We start from the raw sequence: 17,104 nt of genomic DNA, 5'->3' as shown, positions 1-17,104 counted from the left end.
TGCTGAGGGTTTGTGTGCTTTCTCAGCAGTCCTCCATAGTAGTCAGTTTAATTTAAACCACACATTTGGATGCCGAGTAATCACCATCTCTTGGTATAGCTGGGGGAGAAATGACTACATGTCTACCTCGCTGATTTTAATGATGTTTGTTGGGGTGAATCCAGGTTAACAATCTGGGTTCCTTCTATAACGTTAGTATGCAAAGAAAGTCTCCACATATAAAAAATAAGTGAGTGTTATAAAATAGCGTAAGAATTTTTATTTTTAAATGCATACAGGAATTTTCTTCCACAAACCAGATTTTATTTAAAAAAATGTTTTGTGGGAAAACATGCTGTTAGAAATACTTGAGAAATCATTAGTGTTGATAGGTAGGGAAGTAGGAACCACTTAGTAAAAGATGAAAGTGAGGGCAAAGGAGTGGCCAGAAGCAAAAACCATGGCTGAACAAATACACGTGAGTCATAATGTTATAGTGATATCAGTAAAGAGAACAATAAAACTTTTATTGAGCTCTCTATGGTTCACTATTATGAAATATTTAAAAAACGCTTACAAAATTTATCATTCACTTTGAAAAACTCAGAGAATTAGAATAACACCATGGACTTGGTGAAATAATTTGATTCTTTAGAGAAGGGCACAATGGAGCTAAGAAATAAGTACTGGACATTATTCTAGACTGGAATTATCTGGACCGAGAGACATAAGACCACTTATTCAGAATGAAATATTCAGCACGCTGCAGGAAACTACTAAGGGGTAATTAATACCATTAGTCTTTTAAAAACAGCTGTGAATAGGACAGAAAAGGATTAGCAAATCCAAGGCACTCCTGCGGTCACTGTCCCCGTGTGCCCTGACAGACATTTTTAATCATTTGCAGCACTCTTTCCCTGTTAGGCCTCGACATGAGTTCGGAATCCTTAATATAATGCCATGTGTGTTCAGTACCAACAACGGACTTTCAAGATGTTTAACATGACTTCTAAATCTGAGATAACGTCGATGCTTCCGTTTCCCCATCACTCGCTTATTTGATAGAACTATTGCAAAGATTAAACCCAAGATAGAGTCACTCACGGTAAGCCTCACATCAGCAAACCGAAAGTTAAGGTTTTTTTCTCTGCTCTCTCATAGCTGACCCGGCTCTGAGACATCCCTTTGCTCCGTATAAGGAGAGCAGCTCTGCTTCAACCAATCAGAAAACGCCATTACGACTTCCTCCTTCCTGCTGGCTTTGTCCTATGAAGATCTCACCTGGTTAGCGCTTCAGAACTTTTTTTGAGCAGCTAGATTTGATGCTGCCTGATTCATGAATCACTGAATAAAAACCTACTAGATGAGTAAATTCTCTGTGGAAAATCTTCTTTTAACAGAACATAAAATAATTCATGTTAAAGCACATTGGCAGTAAAGTGATGGAAATTATTAAATGCAGGGATGTTTATGATAATAAAATGTGGCTAATGCATGGATAGGTTAAAATCCTTTACCCGCAGCCTAGAAGACCTTCCTGAACACAGATTTTTTTTTTTTTTTTTTTTAAGTATCAGATTCTCTTGACTTGATGTCAGCCATTAGACTGTGTGCTTCCTGGTGACAAGGCATGTGTCTTTCATCTTTACATTTCTGGCACTCATTGCAATGTCAAGAACATAAAATATACTCAATCCTTGCTAAACTATAATTAGAATAAGAATTTGGATAATTCACTATTTTTTAAACTGGCACTTTACTTTTATCACAATCTCCACTGAGGCCAATAATTCCACTTTTTACCTTCCACCTACATTAGGCATTTCATATGAACTTGGATTTTATATAGTTTAATTTGGCTGTTTTTCTCCAATTCTGTTTATAAATGAACATATAAGATATTCTTCTAAATTATGTAATAGTGTGCTTGCTTTTCACTGGAGATGGCTCCCAAGAAGAAACTATTAATCCAAGCACATATATGTTTGCTTTCTGAGATCCAAGAACCTAAAATAGTGGTAGAATTTTTCATTTTATCTCCATTCAGTCTTGCTACTGTCAACCGATTTTGAGCCTCCAAAGGAAAATCTTTTCATATGTGGTTTTTTGGTTTTTTTTTTTTTTTTTTTTTTTTGAGCATCATACACTTTATTTCCTAAGAATTGAGGATTTAACTTGCTCTGCTCTGAGGCAGGGTGTTTAGTTTATAGAAATATCGAGATGACAGTGCATCAGCACATTTGTATTGGGAAGAGAGATGAATATTTCAGGCTCGTATTCATACTGCCTTGGGAGGAATTTGTAATCTGGATCCCACAGCTGTTGCTAAGTGAACCAGGGGGGTCGGTTTCCTCTGGTTAAGCCAGTCAGGGGTTCCCAATGCGTGTCTCTCCTTCAAGATGCTCTCTGCATTTTTATTACTTGCTGTAACCTTAACAATAGGTTTTGGAAATGCATGATTTTTTAAAATTATGCTCATTCACAGGTTCTGTGTTTGGGAGAAAAAAACAAAGAGCATTTGGTTGTAGCTAGATTCTTAAAATACTTTTCAAGAGAAGGAGTTAAATGGAGAAGCTAATTTATCTGAATATTCTGAGAGGGGGTTTTTGGAATGTTGTCATAAAATCTGGTGTGTGTGTGTGTGCGTGTGTGTGTGTGTGCGCGCTGTGCGTGCTCGCATCCGTCTGTGTCTGTGTGTGTGTGGGGGGGGGGCAAGATGTGCTTCTGAGTGCTAGGACGGGATCTATCCATTTTACCTGCCTCTATCTTGGTAGCATTGTGCTGCTTCAAAAACTGACTTTAAATCTCAAGACTCTAAGGTCTGTGATAGTGTAAGCCTGTCAGCTACGAGAGAGCAGAGGCACCACACTGTAAGGAGAGAATTTTCTAAAAGTAGAAACAGGGAGGTACAGGTAATTGGTGCCAAATTTTCTATTTCTCTGTGCGCCTCAGTGCTTTGCACGTAGTAGGTTCTCAGTAAATATTTATCAGTCCTGTATTATGTTCTCTATTCTTTACTATGAGGAATTCTTTGGATCTGCTCAATAATTATACTTTTGAAGAAAAAATACCTACATAACTACTTGCTGCTTTTGTTTTCATAGAACTTGCTTTAGGAAGAAAAAATTATTTTCAAGATCTGCCACCTGATTTTGACGTTCTCAGTTTTAGAGTCTCTCATTTTAATCTGAAGAAGGTCTTGAGTCCTTCAGGCCACACTGTTCTCATCCTTGACCCACTTGATCCCTAAAGTTGATTTCTTGTTTTTAAAATTCATATTACATCATCTCTGTGTGAATAATGGCATGAGAATGAACTCATGGTTAAAAATGACTTGCAATTTAGAAAGGTTGGTTTCTATAGCTTTTGAGTGCATAATGCAGAGTTGATGTACATAATGAGTCATTTTTTAAAAATTCAACAGCAGTATGATTCCTTCACAGAGCTCTGAATGGGTCTTATGAAGAGGGTTTTCAAGTGGCGCCTGGGAGAGCAAGGCAGTCATTTTGACTTTACAGAAGCTACTGTGGATATATGTTGCTGTATCACCATTTCTGGCTTTAAATTCAGCACTAAACTGGCTTTGATAATGTTAACCAACAAGCTGGATGCAATTCTAGCAGCACATATACTGACATCTTGGGGAATCTTAGCTGTTCTCCTGCAGAAATAAGTTTGAAGAAGGGCTACAATGCAACTTTAATTATAGGGCAGCTGGACCAGCTACAAATGGACGCTCTGCCGCCAGAGGCCCTGTTCCAGAGAAGGATGCATTCGGTACAAGCTGTTTTTGACTGATGCTTAAGATTGTGTTCTTGTAAACGGGTCTAAAAATAGCCACTTTTTAAAGACTGTAAATTCCTATAATTTAAGGGTATGCCTTAAAAATTAACCCTAAAAGAAATTGGAGGACAAAGTAGCTAACAGTTTTGAATTACTAGCTGGGTGGCTGTAGCACTCTTTTGAAAGAGGAGGAAGCAGGTCATTAGAGGGGATGCATCTAAATCCTGTGTGTCAGAAATGAAAGGAAAACGGAGTTTCCTTGGTGCTGGAGAACTGTGTAATTAGCGGGGATAACAAGCATTGATATTTATTGTAGTGGAATGCAACTGAAAAACAAAACTCCTGGTGTCTCTGTTCCACATCTGCTGAACTAATTTGGGGGTAATTTTATCATTTGAATCTGCATGATGCTCTCCCCCAGTTGCTAAAGTATCCTGGTGTATACCAGATGTCAGGCGTTTAATGAGGCTTCAGAGGCTTAGGATGGTTTGACTGCAGGTGTTTAATGCCTGTCAGACCTTAGGACAAAGCCACAAACTGGTGCTTCTTGGTTTGCATTGAACACATCAGTAAATGTTAGTGGCCACTCTAGCCACTAGGAGGTGCTATAGGCCACTCCATCCATTCAGCTCAACGTTCCCCAAGACTCACGTCCAAAAGACTTCAAGTATTAGGGTACTAAGGAGTCAGTATTATGAAAGATGGAATTAAAGCTCTCACCCTATAGAGGTATGACTTGAAGTAAAGTGATTGAGGATGTATGGTTCCCAGAGTCTAGGAATTCAGCCTTGGCAACATATTGAATTTCTCTGTTTCCTCAACTTTAATATAGGGATAGTATTAATACCTATTCCTTAGATTTGTTGTAAGCAAGGAATAAAATAATTTAGATAAAGCATTTAGCTTACAGTATTAATACTGCTCCACAAATGTTATTTATTTATGATGCTGTTATCTAATCAGTTGGGTATTTGCCTTACCTTGGGAATCCTATTCTGCGGAGCTTGCTTCCAGCTATGGGAGATGGTGACTTAGGTCACCTGTGCCACAATCATTGCTTCCCCTTCGTGAAGAGGTTTAGCTTTCTGTCTGAAGCCCTGGGTTTAGAGTCATACAAACCTGGCTTAGAATTCTCATTCTGGCACTTAGTCACTCTATGGCCTTGGGAAGTTTATTTAACCTTTTTAGACCTCAGTTTTAATAATTTTTTTTCAGCTTTAAAGAGATATAATTGAGATATCACATTATGTAAGTTTAAAGTGTACAATATGATGATTTGACACATGAAAATATTGTGAAATGATTATTATTACAGTAGGGTTAGTTAATGCTCCATCACCTCACACAAATACTTGTTTTTTGTGGTGAAAATATCTGAGATCTACTCTCTTAGCAACCTTCTAGTATATAATAGAGGACCATTAATTATAGTCACTATGCCATACGTCAGGAGTCCCCAGCCTTCAGGCTGCAGACCAGTACTGGGTAATGGTTCATGGCATGTTAGGAACCGAGCTGCACAGCAGGAGGTAAGCAGCTGGCAAGCAAGCAAAGCTTCATCTGTATTTGCAGCCGCTCCCCAGCGCTAGCGTCACCACCTCAGCTCCACCTCAGATCATCAGGCATTAGATCCTCATAGGAGCACCGGTCCCTGGTGCGAAAAAGGTTGGGGGCCACTGCTGTACGTAGATCCTCAAAATTTATTTATCTTATACCTGAAATTTTATAGACTTTGACCAACATCTTCCCCATTCCGCCATGCCGAGGCCCTGGCAAATACCATTCAACTCGCTGTTTCTGTGAGTTAGGTTTTTCAGCTTCCACATATAGGTGAGGTCACATAGTGTTTATCTTTATTTGTCTGGCTTATTTCACTCAGCATAATACCCTTAAGGTTCATCCATGTCACATCTTCCTTATCTACTCATTCATGGATGGACACGTGGTTCGTTGCCACACTTGGCTACTATGAGGAGTCCTGCAAAAACCATGGTTTCATGATTTTTGACTGTTAAACTTTTCATTTTGTTTTCTTGATTCTTTTGAACTGTCTTTGAACTATCTTTTTTTGCAGCTCATTGAGCTTCCTTAAAATATCTATTTTGAATGTTTTATCAGGTAAATTGCAGACCTTCCTATGGAGTCTGCGATGTGGTTAGTTGGCTCCTCCTCCCTTTGATACCATCCTTCCGAACCCTGGCTGCCACCCTCCCAGCGCCTCATTTCCCCCTACTTCCACCCCCATCATGCAGCTCACCACACAGAACTCTGGAAGAGGCAAGAGACGAACGGCCTCCCTGGCAGCAGCCTGCATAGGCGAGGAGCCAGGTGTTCGCACACAGACTCTCACTTTCCCTCGCGGGAGAAATCATGGGCCTGAGATGAGCTCTTTTGGCCCTAAGCTGTGCAGCCTTGGCGGAGGGGTGATGTGAGTTAACTAAACCATCCCTCTTCACCTTCTCCAATGTGCCGCGTCTTAGATTGTTTTGCTCCATGGTGTGCTGGAACTTCTCTGCTGGACTGGTGCTGCAAAGGCTCTCTTGTCTGTGGGTGATTGTCTAAGTGTTTTTTAGGCTCGCAGGCAATGGCCAAAAGGCCTTGGGGTTGGTCACTTCATGGTCCATGGCTGGAACAAAAGTCTGTTTGCCTATTACCAAAAGTAGGGTGGCCAAGAATCCTCCCAGGCCCCTTGGTGCTGACCCTACAAAGGCAGCTTTGTCCATGGATGGATGCCACACTGTCGTTGTTGAAGGGGGATGCTGTGAGGGACATCTCATTTGGCCATCTTGCTGATATCACTCTCACGACATTTAAATGAGTAGAACGATAGTATGGTGATCACGCATTGCTGCTAGGATTTCAAATGTGAGGATTCCTGTAACTGTGCTTAGCATAGTATCAGGTATATGGTAAGCAATAAATAAATGTTTGCTAATATTATCCTTCTTTAAGTCTCAATACTTACTCTTTAAAAAAAATTTTTATCCTCTTTATTATGTATTATTTTCAATTTTTTCTATTAAACAAATTTCAGGCATCATTGGGCATAAAAATTTTTTATTGTATAAGCAGATCTTCCCATGAAGATCCTTTCCCTGAACTCACACTCCACCCACCTATAATTTTGATTCTGATGACAAGTCTACCTCAGTCATTTTAAGATTTTAGACTTTTGGCTTAATGCATGGTCTTCATTCTCTTAGTCTTATATGCCTCATCCTCTTGCTAAATATACCTGGATTTGAAGACCAGCTTGATGTGATATTCTGAGAAAGAACCTCTTTTGGCATTAGTTTCACAATCCTTAAAATGAAAATAAAAATACTTAATTCATGGGATCGTATTGTAAAACAAGCTTATGCAGATGAAACACAGTACATGCAGTACATGGCACATGGTAGGCTCTCAACGAATGAGCCAGACCGCTGGAGGAAGGCGGGGAGTTGTTGGGGCAGAGGTGGTCAGACACTCGAACTGTAGCTTGGCTCCGAGATGTAGAACTTTCCTCATCAGAACATAGGTTTTATACTTTCACCCAAATATAACTCTGTATCTCCCATCTTCTGGCACAGACTCCTTTTCCTTTGTCCATTCTTATTTCTTCCTTTTCATGTCACTAGACCCAAGCTCTAAATTTACCAGCTATTGAGTATGTCAATGTAAGTTGGTGCGCTTGTATCAGTCACTTATGCTTTGGCATTTTTCACTGCTGATGAGAAAGAGTCGACAATGGCTAAATGGATTGCTTATGTTCTGAAGAAAGTCAGCATGAAGTTACTGTCAAGCCAGGAAGGTAATCGTGGATGGTGATGAATGGAAAAGCATGAGTGCCAATGGTGGGGCCAGGCCCTAAAGCAGCTATGGTACATTAAGGACGTAGGGCCATTAATTCAGGTTTCTAGGCACTATTCCTTTTATAGTTGGCTTCTTTTGTAGTTTGGCTTCTGCCAAGTTAATGTGCACCTTAGAGTAAAAATTAAAACAAAACGAAACCCTCCTTGCCACCACTGATGGATCTCTGCTGGAAAATTTTTCAGCAGGTGACAACCACCCTGAGAATAGGCAGTTGACAGCTGCCTGAAGTCAGCAGTTAGAGATGAAATTGAAAAATGCATGTGATAGTGCTGTTTAGTGAGAACTAGACTTTTTCCCCCCTACACTATAAACCTTTTACTATACCTGCCAAGGTGTTTTCTGAATCAGAAAATTGCAAAGGAAACTAAAAAAAAAAAAAAAAGAGGAAGAACTACTGAGAAGGTAAAAATATTTTTGCTGACATAAAGAACAGGAAAAAAATCTTTCGATGATATTTTGAACAGGATGTTGTAATAGATTCTTATAAGTTATTTCTATGTTCATGCACATAAACTGTGAGTGAGAAAAAACTACAAGAGTCCAAATTAAGTTAGAATATCACTCGGTGCATTAACTAAATTATCTTAAATATGATGAACGAGGTATGAAAATTCACTTTTTCTTCAATAAATATTAGGTAGATATTTTCTGAAATATTGGTTGATGTATGCATGAAATTATTAGCTAGTCTAATTTATCCATATGACTAGGTGTGGCCCCAGCAGGGAGGTCAAGGTATTCTCTCCTGGAGTTAGATAAACTGCCTTTGTTTTTATTCTTAAATTTGATAAGAAACTAACTACGACTGTGGTTAGTATCACAGATGCTGATAGTTAATCCTGGATAAAAGGAAAGGGGAAAGTGAAAATGTTAGCAACGTTGTACTCTGCAAAGTTCATTTTGTTTTTGTCACATTCCATGAAAGCTGATTCATATTCTCTAAGTTTGGAGGAAATCCTTGTGTCTGTTTTGAGAGATGTGATCACAGACAGAAGTTATATTTTATTTATCTGGTTCAATTAATCCATTAAACACCTGTGTTCTCTGTACCTACACTGCGTGCTTCTATGGATTCAAGGAGTGACTGGAACACAGAACTACATTCAATCAGGTAGTGAAGAATTGCTTCTCTGAGGACATGCTATTTGAGCCAAGATGTGAAAGATAAGAAGGACCAAGCACGTGAAGATCTAGAGCAGAGGCAATGGCTGGTATAGAGCCCTGAAGGCACGAATGAGCTTGACAGCTGGTGTACTGGGAAAAGAAATTTGCTTTGAGAATTCCAAACCACAAGCCTGGGTTCAGAGTGTAGAACTCCTTGTACAGTTCCCCAAACACTGCACCAAGGAATCATTTTAAAGTGGTCATGGTCGGTGGTGTAAACATACATTTTCCCCATGCAGAAAGGCCTCAAAGTATTGTCCCAAACACACAAGGAAACACACCACCATAACTGGGAGATGGCAGAGAATGTATCCTACAGAATTAAAGGCCCAAAGACGGCAAGTGCTGAAATGATCAGAATCATAGTTTAAAATGTGCATGTTTAATATGTTGAGAAACATGAAAGAGAGTATTTACTATATTTTTACCCACAGACACGTATTGAACACCTTTTATGTGACAGGCAGTGTCCTGAGTGCAGATCTTAAACTGCCTAAGAATGACGTAACGCCAACTATACTTACTATAACTTTTGGGGTCAAATCATATAATTGAGAACTTTAAACCGGTTTCATATTGAATTATCTGAGATAAATGTGTGAAGAGGTACATTTCTGAGTCAGACTTTGGCTGAGACTTACTGGTTTAAAAGCTGCCCTTTTGAATGAAACAGAAAAGGTATTGGAAAAGAAACTGCTGGTTTACTACAGAAAGAGAGGCATAAGCATTCTGACAAAATGAAGATGCAGAATGAAACACAGATTCGCTCTCTCTTCCCCTCCTCTGACCCTCCTCCTGACCTTCCTTCTCTTCCTTCCTTCCTTTCGAATATACAACTCAAAGAGAACGTTGTTGAAAAATACATATGACCAAACATAGATTAAGCCTTCTCTACCTTTACCTTTACCTTTTATGTCACCCTGGAACCTCTTAAGGTAATGACATACTTGTAACTAATTGTCACCTACCATTTAGTATCTACTTGGCCCCGAGAAACTGTATACTCTACATTAACTGCAAGCTGTCACAGTCTGGTTATTATTCACTGATCTCCCAGTGAATAATGGAATTAACTTAACAAACATACAGAGTAAAAAAATATGTCAACTTTTATTACATAGTTTTCTTCCATCTGCCGAAGAGATTTTAAATGCCAGTTTTAAAAAGAAAAGAGACCACCAGCCGGCCTGTCAGTGGGGCTTGCATATGGCCGCCTGGGGCGTGTGGCTTTGGGGTGTTCTCCTGCACGCCAGCTCAGGGCACTGCTGAGCCCTGGCCTGGCAGTGGCTTTGGGTTGCACATGGCAGTAATCCCTTGTCCATCTGTGTCCTTTCTCTGCCTGGGATAAATTGTTATGGTTGAATGGCTCGGTTTTGTCCATCCTTTTGTGAAAGTTTCTTGAATTTTGAATCTTGGCTGTGACATTGGCAAAAGTTCTGCATTCCCATTTCATGAGAGAAGCTGCATTGTCTCTTTCTGTCCAGACTGGTCCTTGTTGCTGTGAGCCAAATATATATATATAATCACTCTGGGGTTTTGGTAGGAATTGTGTGAATATGGCAGCTTCTGAGATAGACTGTGGGGGATGCAAAGAGTTTAATTATTAATCTTCCTGGCTAAATCAAACAGCCTGACCTGGGATATCAGTAACCCACCCAGAAAAAATTAGGTACTTCCATCAGCTCCTACTATAGCATTGTATACATCTCCTTCACATCGCTCATCAGTACTTACTGTACATTTTCCCACTTATTTATTTTCTAAAGTTTCATTAGAATGCAAGTTCTAGGATGAACAGGGCTCTGTATTTCTTCTGTGTAGGTAGACTTCCAGCATACCTGATACACAATAGATACTAAATAAATATATTTTAAATAATTGAGTGAAATTCATCTCGTTGCCTATTGAGTCTGTCTATTTTAAAGAATATATTGAGTTAAAAACCAATAAAATAGGCAAGAACCGAACCTACCTTCTTAACAAGATGTTACCTGGAAGGGTAGATGCACATTTACCTCAGAACAGAGCTTTCCCAGTCACTGTCAGGCACATAGTTAATTAAAAAGAACAATCAGAAACACCAAACCATCTCATTTCCTGCTTCTGGCAGACAGGACTCAAATTAACCTGAGTTTGAGGCTGGGAGGTAAAGGTCGCCTTGCTTACAGTCTAAGGTTCATGACTGGAAATCCAAGACAGTGGCTGAGGGGCTCCGGAAGGTAGCAAAGTGGGTATAAAGGTGGGAATGCAGGAAGAGAAAAGATGTGGATTAGAAAGGCCAGGGTCAGGAGCCACGAGTGAGGGTGAAGGAGTGATTGGAGGGTTAGTTGGGACACTGAGGACCTTCCTCAGCTTATAAAGATGCAGTGAGGAGAGCGTTGAACATCTCCGTCATAGCAGCTCCCCAGAGAGGCAGCTGATACGGATTTCATCCTTCTGCCAGCAGAAAGCAGCAGCGCAGGCTTCCCGGGCAGCCTCGCTGGGGTCGCTCTTCCCCTTACAAACCACTGCTGCTTCTGGAGCGCTGTGGCGCCCCGTTGGAGTCCTCGTCCCGCCGTCCGTGACGTTCCTTCTACGATGTTCTCCTGGTGTCCAGACACCAGCAGTGCTTATTGCTTACGAGAGCCAAAGTCATTTTTTGGATAGTTGTCACCAAAAGGTTCGTGTGGTTTTTAAAAATATTTGTGTCTGTATTTTCATCTTTGGGTTATAATTCTATTTCTTAAGAACTTGTTGCTTGTTTACGTGACTGGGTTCTCAAAATTCGGGATGGTAGTCATTACTCCCTATACTAGCAAAGGTAATTAACTCTAGGGACCATGTCATTTAAATCCTGAAATCCCAGTGCCTTAACACATTAAAGGCTTATTTCTTTCTCGTGTGAGTCAGAACGTGTTTCTTCTGAGTGTTGTAACTGTGCTTTCTGGACTACGTGGCCTCCCAGATCACATTGCCAGAGAAGAGAGACAGAAGCAGCAAAGCAACTGTTAATTGCTTCATTCTTGAAGTGACACACTTCACTCAATCCACTGGCCAGAATTAGTCATGTGACCATAACTTAACTGCAGGAGACTCTGGGACGTTTAGGAGAGCACATGGATATATGGTCAACTCTAAATGTGTTGTCTGCCGCATGCTACTCCACAGTTTTGTTTTGTTTTGTTTTCCCCAACTGGCTAAATTTCCCAGAGCCTTTAATTCTTTTTTTTTTCTTTTCAATTATTTCTTATAGGATAGAATCTCAAGTACTGTCTTCACTCCAAACCTCTAATATCTGCCATATAGTACGTAAACTGTGCTATACTTCTTGTCGGTCATTTTTTCCCCCTGTATATCATTGTATTCAGGCACCTTCCCCTCCCCTCATCCTAAAGCTTAGAGACTAGGGAGCAGGTAAAAAGGAAATTAAAATAGGACATTAGATGTATACTGCTGCTACAGGCACAGATGGTATAGCCACACACAGGAATTCATCCTTCTGAATGAATCTGTGTCTAATCTGAGATCTGAGGTATTAATCGGGGTCGACCAGGTAGGTGGGAGGAGAACTGGCTGGATATGTCAGGGCAGAGGAAAGGGCCATGCAGAAAGCCAGAGGCCCAAGTACAGCAGCGAGCATGACGCAGGAGGATGGACTGTGAGGGGGACTGGGCAGGCCTGAGCGGAGACGTAGACAGTGCCCAGGTCATTCACCAGGCCTGTAAGAGATACTCATGGTTTTGACTTTATTATAGGAGCAATGGGATTCATCGACGTTGTCAAACAGGAAGACATTCAAGAATCGGATATAATTTAGAAAGATCCTTTCGGCTTCATTGTGGAGAAATTAACTGGAATCAAATGAACTTCAAGGCGGAAAGATCAGCCAGGTGACCGATCTTAATTGCAATGGGGGCACTCTCAGCTGTACAGGAAAAGACAGGTTTTTAAGATATCTTCCACCTGCCCCAGAACTTGTCTTCTCTGGTGTTTCTGACCAAATGAAGCAATCGCATCGATCTACATGTTTCCAACCCTCCGAAGTTGCAAATAACCAAACATCCAGTTTAGTTTTAAGCGGGACACTTGGGTAGATATGTATTTATCTTTGCCTGAGCTAAAATTTGAGCTTATTTGAGGGAACTGCACTTTATACTTCATTTAATTTCTATTTGGAGTTCTAGGTATATAACACATACTTCAATTACAAAACTGCATACACAGAACATTAAAAAAATTGAATTTATTACTATGTTTCAGATGATTTATCTAGTAACGTTCCAATCTTACAATGTTGCTTTGAAATATGTTTATGGTTGAAAGTCTTTACTTACAAGCGTAAAGAAAAACAATAACCAATAGATGAAGTGAGTAAAGGGGACCCGAACAGTGATTTTGCTTGGAGGAAGATTTTCATGTGATTGTCTTTAAGCTACCAATCAGGCAAGAAAAAATATTGAAAATAATTAATTAGTTTCCTCTTTTGAAGAAGATTAAAAATGTACATATGTGAAAATAAATGAAGCACATTTATTATAGGAAGCACAGCAAATAATGCAGTGTCTTTCTGACCTGAATAAGGGAAGGGAACAAAGGTTTATTCTGAACGCCAGACCTCAAGGCATAAGGTACCAAAATCTAAAGAGAAAAATTTGTTGACTCCACCTTTACTACAAATATGGAGCATTCTTGGTCATAGCTGGAGTACCAATGTGGATACATACCAAATAGGATATTTGTTAAAATTGCAAAGCATATATATGGCACTTTAGCAAAGCAGCCTCTTTGCACACATACCTGAAAATCAGATACCTTCACCGTCTGCCCAAAAAGAAGCCACACTGTGCTCACATAGTTAGAGCTGATCATTCTGGCAAACACATGAACATCTCAGTGGGAGCTGAACACCACCACAGAGTTGAAATTCTTGTTAAATTAAGATTATCCAACCCCACTGAGGAGGATAATCCATTTACATATTTACACTCCAAGCTCTTAATTTTCTAGACAGGCCTTAATAAAAGCTGCGCTTTGTACAAGTAAACAAGAAAATTAAATATTTATTGCATTTTTTTCACCTAAATCATGGAATAAATAACAGAACAATGTGGTTGCTGATATTCCTAACAGGCTTCAGTTTTCAAAGAGTTTCACTTTGAACATTTTAGCTTCATAAGGGCAAGGATTTAAACAGTTTTTGTCTTCATCATATCCTTACCACATACAAAGAAAACATTTGGTAAATATTCATGGAGTGAAAATATAAATGAATGGTTTACATTGATCCATTTTACTGTCTTCTAGACAGCTCTGCCACTAAACAGCTATTTTTATGACGCTTTTATTCTAGTTAGGACTATGTTTATAAAGCCAATATTGTGTTTCATAACCAACAAAGTAAAAGCAATTATTTTAATTTTGAAATATTAATGAATTCGGCTCCAAAAAACCATACAGTTTTGCATAAACTTTTAATAATGCTAAAACATTCAAAGCAACTCTTTACTTAATGTTTTAAGGAAACACATTCAAGGAAAATATCAGATTTTTTTTTTGATAACTGATAGATGTTGACAAAATAATAACCCTAATATTCTCCTCATAATTTAAAACATGTAGTCGAAATATTTTCTTAGATTTTCAAAGATGTATATAAAGACACTTTGGGTGATAGAATCTCCTTCACAGGGTCTGGGCTTTTGTAACACTATTTACTTCTAGAGACCTGAGCAGACAGGAAGGTGTCATTTGTAGTTACAGATACTGATTGAAGAAAAGTCCCAATTGAGCACAGCCAACTCAGCATTTTAAATTCTGTCTGCCTAAATCTTCATCGTCCCAGCAGCTCTGCATCAGTGATTTCGTAGTTAATTGGCATTAACTTTGCACTTTTCTTTAAGTAAAGAAAACTTGGAGAAGTGTCTAGGATGTAATAATGTTCAATGAAATATATGTCATGTAAAAATATAGATGCAAATAGATAAGGATTGGAAGCTAACGTGCAAAATTTAGAATAGCTAGTTAGGGTTCAGGATTATAAGTATTTTTCCTTTTACAAAATTATATTCAAAATTGTTGTTGCATTTTATTTTTTCTTTTTGAAATGGTGAGACAATACAGTGTGACGCCATTATATGCCAGGAAAACATTACCCTGGAAATGTGAACACACACCTTGGGATTGCTTGACAAGAATGGATATGTTTTTGAAATTGCTACAGTATTCTGTGTTCCTAATATAGGCATTCAGTTTATACTTTCTTTATCTTGTTAAAAATAAAATATTCTTCATTCATGTTTTGACAAACTATTAAATCCAGACAAGTCTAATTTTTAACAGTTATAAATAAAAATAAGCTATGAGTTATAGATATTCAGATACACTATAAGACTCGAAAGGACAAAAACAAATAATTATTAATTAAAAAAAAGAAATAGTCACACTAAGATCTAGTATTCTGAGTAAATACCAACTGATATTTTGAAATTACTATAAAAATTCTTTCCTACATTATATTTTCCACTTTAAAATCTTACATTTTAAAATATCATCACTTATGATATACTTATTAACTTGTGCCACAGATATAAAAAGTAATGTTTTGTTATTATAAACCTTGAATTCATGCTGTGTGGCATTCGATGCATACCTGCTTTTTTTTTTTTTTCATCACAGAGAAAAACCTAATAATGGCTACATGATTTATTTCATGAGTGGGATAAAATAATTTTTATTGAAATTATATTTTTCTAGAACAATATAAAATAGTTCTTAACGGGAAATAAATCAAAGCTTTATACGGACAGTGATTGTGTCTTTTTTTTTTTTTTTTTTTTTTTTTTGCTTTCTTATCCAGAGGCATATCTTTAACTTTAGGCAATAGTATAGTTCTGTCATCATTCAGAACACGAGGTTGCCTTAAACTTTCATTCTCAAGAAAATAGGCAAAGATCACTTTTATGCTAAAAATGAGAAAGTGCTCCTTTATCTCACACCACTGAAAGAACATCATACATTAAAATTAGTACATCAGTAATCAAATGAGGGATATTGTAACTTTGCTGTAACACAAGGAATAGAAAAGACAATTGAGTTTGATGAACAGTTGTTAAACCTGGAGGAAACAGGTCCTGCAAAGAAGAGCCATTTTGTGAGAAACACAAACACACACACACACACACACACACACACCATCCCTTAGAAGGAAATATTGTTCCTATTAAATATACGGGGGTCCCAAATCTGCTTATGTATACTAAGCATCAAAATAACATCTGAGCATGAAAGATTTAGAAAGAAAAAAATCATGGCTCTGCAATGAGCAGTAGTAAGATGACAACTACAAAAGGCTTACTTTGGAATTCAGAGATCAAAAGGGAGCTGTAGTCTTTGCAGCTCCATTAGGAATTAGACCCGAACTGCTTCCTTTTTATGACAGTATTCAACTGTGCACCTTAGATCTTCCCAACAGAAAGTCTAACGAGCCCTGTGGAGGCCATACTACTTGCCAAGAACATAATCCTTCCTCCAAAAGCCCAGCAACAATATTCCTCAACACCCAGAAATAGTGCTGAAATGTTGTCATTCAAAAGACTTTCTGCAGTTCTTACTGACAATCCTGAAGAATCTAATGAGTGAAAAGCCAAAATATACAAAAGAACCATTATCTAAATTTAAAAAAATAAAAAGACATAAAGGAGAAAAAAAAGGAGTATTATAAGTCAGAAAATTAACTACTGACTATCGAAAATGACCTTCCTGGAGTGTCAAACAATGCCTGTCATGGCTTCTCAAATCACCCCAGCAGGAAAGTCGAGTAACTAAGGAGAGGCTACAGTGCCCTGATTCACCGCCCTGCTAATGTACAACCTGTTCTGAACATTCTTATTTCTATCTCATTTTGGAAACATATTTTAAGACTAAATAATTCCGAGTCCAGTGCACGAACAAATCTGCTTATAAGAAGAATGTTACAAAGGAGAAAAATCATTTTTTTAACCCTTCTTTTTATGCCACCTATTGACTGCTTTTTTCTTCTCTCATCGAATATCAATTTTCTTACATTAAAATAAAATAGACAGGATGTCCCCTGGAGCAAACAGAAATCAGTGCTTCTGACCCTGAGGTAGGTACCTCCCAGTAGATTGCTAGGAAATAAATGGACGTGCAGCCATGAGCAAGGCACACTTTTGTTTTCAAAGAGCTTGTATTACAGTTATTCAGACAAATACGATTGCAGTTATGATACAGGGTAATAAGTACTGTAATAAGGCAACAACAAAGACCTAGGTAGTGCCTAAAGTATGTACCACATTTAGTCTTGGAGAATTGGGAGAAATTCTGG

The sequence above is a fragment of the Rousettus aegyptiacus genome, unplaced genomic scaffold (genome assembly GCF_014176215.1).
Source record: "Rousettus aegyptiacus isolate mRouAeg1 unplaced genomic scaffold, mRouAeg1.p scaffold_m13_p_17, whole genome shotgun sequence".
Taxonomy (NCBI): Eukaryota; Metazoa; Chordata; class Mammalia; order Chiroptera; family Pteropodidae; genus Rousettus; species Rousettus aegyptiacus.
This window is presented reverse-complemented; position numbering follows the sequence as displayed.